The 4,443-nt window shown below is 45.9% G+C and overlaps 1 non-coding gene across 1 annotated transcript; it reads right to left on the bottom strand.

Moving 5' to 3' along the window:
• Positions 1–884: 884 nt before the first annotated feature.
• trnaa-cgc (transfer RNA alanine (anticodon CGC)) lies at positions 885–956 on the bottom strand. The gene has a single exon. It is a non-coding gene; the product is annotated as a tRNA-Ala (tRNA).
• Positions 957–4,443: the final 3,487 nt, after the last annotated feature.

Below are 4,443 nucleotides of genomic sequence, written 5' to 3'. Positions count from 1 at the left end.
ATACATGCAAAACTCCCAGTGAGCTTCATCTCCGTGTACCTGGCTTTGATGTGATTTTGTACATTCACGGTATACCAAAGGACAAGACAAACATTGCACGTTATGTCAGGGTTTCATGCCATGACTGTGTTCATTTAGAGAGCCTAACCAATTATTTGAGTCTGGAACTATGCTTTAGCCTTGTGTTGTCAATCCAGCCAATAGGGAAGTATTGTATCATACGTTATATGGACTAAAGTCTCGGGACACCCCCTACTGACGAACGTATTTAACCTCTTTAGTCATTTCTGTGAGTACAAATCCTAACGCTGCAGCATAAAAAGACATTCTTGGGAACTGTGTGCTTATAATTTTATTGCAACCGTTTGGGCAGCGCTATTTTCTGTTCTAACGCGAAAGTGCCTCTGTGTATAAGGCTAGGTTCAGAAAGAAATGAAAGACTAAAGTATAAGGGAAATGTTGCCAGATAGGTCAGAGCAAGCGGTTTTCAACTAAGACGGCCCAATCACTGTATTTTAGTCTGCAACTAGGCTTAAGGTTTGTCTGTGAAATGTGTGAAAGGGGAATATTGAACTATGCTTAGTTCAAAGATCAACAATGGAGTGCTTGTTTTTTTTTTTTAAAGCAACGTCTTGGAGATCCTGGGATTGAACCCACGACCTCATACATGCAAAGATGAAGACAGTGGCTTTTTACACTCACGGTAGAGCAAAGGCTTAGGGAAGCATTGCTCGTTATGTCAGGGCAAGGCGTTTTCGGCAAGAGAGCCTAGACAATCCATTTCAGTCGCAAAACCTTACTTTGTGAAACCGGGCCCCAGGTAAGTATTGCAAGACAATTAATTTCAGCAATGCAGCTGCTTAACCTTCAGACAAGAAACAACTTGGAGATGCTGGGGATTGAACCCAGGACCTCATACATGCGAAGCATGCGCTCTACCACTGAGCTACATCCCCTTACGTTTGCAACGGCGTAAGCATGTTTTTCATGGAAAACACACGTGTTGGGGCACGGTTGCTAGATAAGCCGGAGCAAGATGTTTTGAGTGCAACCAATCAGTGCACTTTAGTCAGGAAGTATGTTTAAGCCTGGTCTGTGAATCCAAGCCAAAAGGGAAATACTGTGCGTCACATTTCTCTACTTCGTGCACCGTGCAATCCACATAGGAGCTTCTTTCGGTACCAAAAACAAGGTGTTTTTTCAAACTCTCAGTTCAGCCCAGTTGTCTTTGACGTGTGTTTAAAACTGTAGGTTTGTCTTGAGATTGTGGCTTGTTGATCTAGGCGTATGATTCTCGTTTAGGGTGCGAGAGGTCCCGGGTTCTAATCCCGGTCGAGCCCTGCTATCATGGGAAAAGTAGTTCATGGTCGCCAGTGCTTGTTCCTCTGGTGCTTTCTGTCAGTATTGGTTGTATCTGCAGAACATTACATCCACTCATTGAGATGTTCCAGAAAGTGTGTCTCATTTTTCTACTTTCTGCACATGGGAGCATTTTCCAGTTCTAAAAACAATGTGTTTTCCAAATCTCCAGTCAGCCCTGCTGTCTTTGACCGGTGTTTAAGTCTGCAGGTTTTAATTGAGGCTGTGGCTCGTTGGTCTAGGGGTATGATTCTTGCTTTGGGTGCTAGAGTTCCAGGGTTCAAATCCCGAACGAGCCCTGTTGTCTGCAACAATACGACTTACATGTTGTGAGCGCCTTAAATGAAGCCGGTCAACTTTGCTCACAACAAGAAAGGACATGATGGGCATTAAACCAAGTACTCATACATGCAAAACTCCCAGTGAGCTTCATCTCCGTGTATCTAGCTTTTTGACTTTGTACAGTCACGGTAGACCAAAGGACAAGGCAAACATTGCTCGTTATGTCAGGGTTTCATGCCATGACTGTGTTACCTTACCTTGTGAAACCGGGCCCCAGGTAAGTATTGCAAGACAATTAATTTTTTCATGGAAAACACACGTGTTGGGGCACGGTTGCTAGATAGGTCGGAGCAAGATGTTTTGAGGTAAGACTTTGGTGCATTTTGGTCAGGAAGTAGTTTTAAGCCTGGTCTGTGAAACCACAAAAATTAAACGTTTGTAGATGCTGGGCATGGAACAAAGAACCTCATACATCCCACCAAGGCCTTTGCTTGATTTGGTTGCTCCGCAAAACCTAAAGGAAAACAACGTCATAAGCTGACACACTCAGTGTACCACTGGTTGCGTGTTTGATGTATGTTGAGATTTCTTCTAGGTCAAACCCCGCCACAAAGCTGTTCAACTTTGCTCACAACAAGAAAGCACCTGGAGATGCTGGGGATTGAACCCAGGATCTCAAACATGCAAATCATGCGCTCTACCGCTGAGGTACACCACCACGTGCTTGACTTTGACCGAGTGTATTTGACATGGTTTTTATGCTCACTGTAGATTTATTGTACAATGAGGTCCTTTAGCTTCTTGTGCTTGATCAGCGCTTCTTACTGCAGTCCCCTGCTATATTTGGCTCGACGTAGGCTTGTGGCTAGCAGGGCCTGGTGGCTCGTTGGTCTAGGGGTATGATTCTCGCTTCGGGTGCAAGGGGTCTCGGTTTCAAATCCCGGACGAGCCCTGCTATCAAGCAGTAGTTGTTCTTTGTCACCAGTGTCTGTTCCTCCGGGAGTTTTCTGTCAGGATTGGTTGTATGTGCAAGACGTTGCATAGACCTTGATATGTTCCAGAAAGTGCGTCACATTTCTCTACTTCCTGCACCATGCAATCCACATGGGAGCATTTTCCGGTTCGAAAAACAATGTATTGTCCAAATCTCCAGTCAGCCCTGCTGTCTTTGACCGGTGTTTAAGTCTGCAGGTTTTACCTGAGGCCGTGGCTCGTTGGTCTATGGGTATGATTCTCGCTTTGGGTGCGAGAGGTCCTGGGTTCAAATTCCAAACGAGCCCTGTTGTCTGCAACAATACGACTTACATGTTGTGAAGCCGGTCAACAGACAAGGTGAGCAGACAATAGAACAAGACAAAACTGTGACTATGACAAGGATGTAGAACTTCATCAGACGTGCCGCGGCAACGTCTGGGTCAGTCTGAACAGGTTACGAAAACAACGGTCAGACAACAGACGAGAGACACAAAGGGAATATATGGGAAAACATAACGAGATGTAATAACAGACAGGTGTGGGGCAATTACTGGGAACGAATGCTAAAAGAGAAATGAGGCAGCAGGCGTGTGAGTGTGGAGTGGAAATTCACCAGTGCGGGGAAGTCTAAGGAGACACGGGGCGGGGAGAGACACGCAGACACCGAGCACGGGATCAGCCACCGGCTATCCACATGCTCGACAAACCACAAAACAACCCATGTGCAAAAAATACCTAGACCAGACCAAGACCGTAACAGTACCCCCCCTCCCATGAGCGCCTCTAGGCGCTTTAGGGAGGGGGCTCACCTCGCCTCCGGTGGAAGTCCGCGACCAACGACCGGTCCAACACATCCTGCGAGGGAACCCACGACCTCTCTTCCGCGCCATAGCCTTCCCAGTCCACTAGATATTGAAAGCCCCTGCCTCGACGGTGGACATCCAGCAGTCTTCTGACGCTATACGCTGGGATACCGTCCACCAGTATTGGTTGAATCTGCAGAACATTACATCCACTCATTGTGATGTTCCAGAAAGTGCATCACATTTCTCTTCTTCGTTCACCGTGCAATCCACATGGGAGCCTCTTTCGGTACCAAAAACAAGGTGTTTTTTCAAACTCTCAGGTCAGCCCAGTTGTCTTTGACGTGTGTTTAAAACTGCAGGTTTGACTTGAGCTCGTTGCTCGTTGGTCTAGGGGTATGATTCTCGCTTAGGGTGCAAGAGGTCCCTGGTTCAAATCCCGGAAGAGCCCTGTTGTCTTCAACAATACGACATACATGTTGTGAAGCCGGTCAACTTTGCTCACAACATGAAAGCACTCGGAGATGATGGGAATTAAACCCAAGTACTCATACATGCAAAACTCCCAGTGAGCTTCATCTCCGTGTACTTGGCTTTGATGTGTTTTTGTACATTCACGGTACACCAAAGGACAAGGCAAACATTGCACGTTATGTCAGGGTTTCATGCCATGACTGTGTTCATTTAGAGAGCCTAACCAATTCATTTGAGTCTGGAACTATGCTTTAGCCTTGTGTTGTCAATCCAGCCAATAGGGAAGTATTGTATCATACGTTATATGCACTAAAGTCTCGGGACACCCCCTACTGACGAACGTATTTAACCTCTTTAGTCATTTCTGTGAGTACAAATCCTAACGCTGCAGCATAAAAAGACATTCTTGGGAACTGTGTGCTTATAATTTTATTGCAACCGTTTGGGCAGCGCTATTTTCTGTTCTAACGCGAAAGTGCCTCTGTGTATAAGGCTAGGTTCAGAAAGAAATGAAAGACAAAAGTATAAGGGAAATGTTGCCAGATAGGTC

This window comes from Triplophysa rosa, unplaced genomic scaffold, assembly GCF_024868665.1.
Source record: "Triplophysa rosa unplaced genomic scaffold, Trosa_1v2 scaffold25_ERROPOS5509801+, whole genome shotgun sequence".
NCBI lineage: Eukaryota > Metazoa > Chordata > Actinopteri > Cypriniformes > Nemacheilidae > Triplophysa > Triplophysa rosa.
Note: the sequence above shows the minus strand (reverse complement) of the source record. Positions and strands in the feature narration are given on the sequence as shown.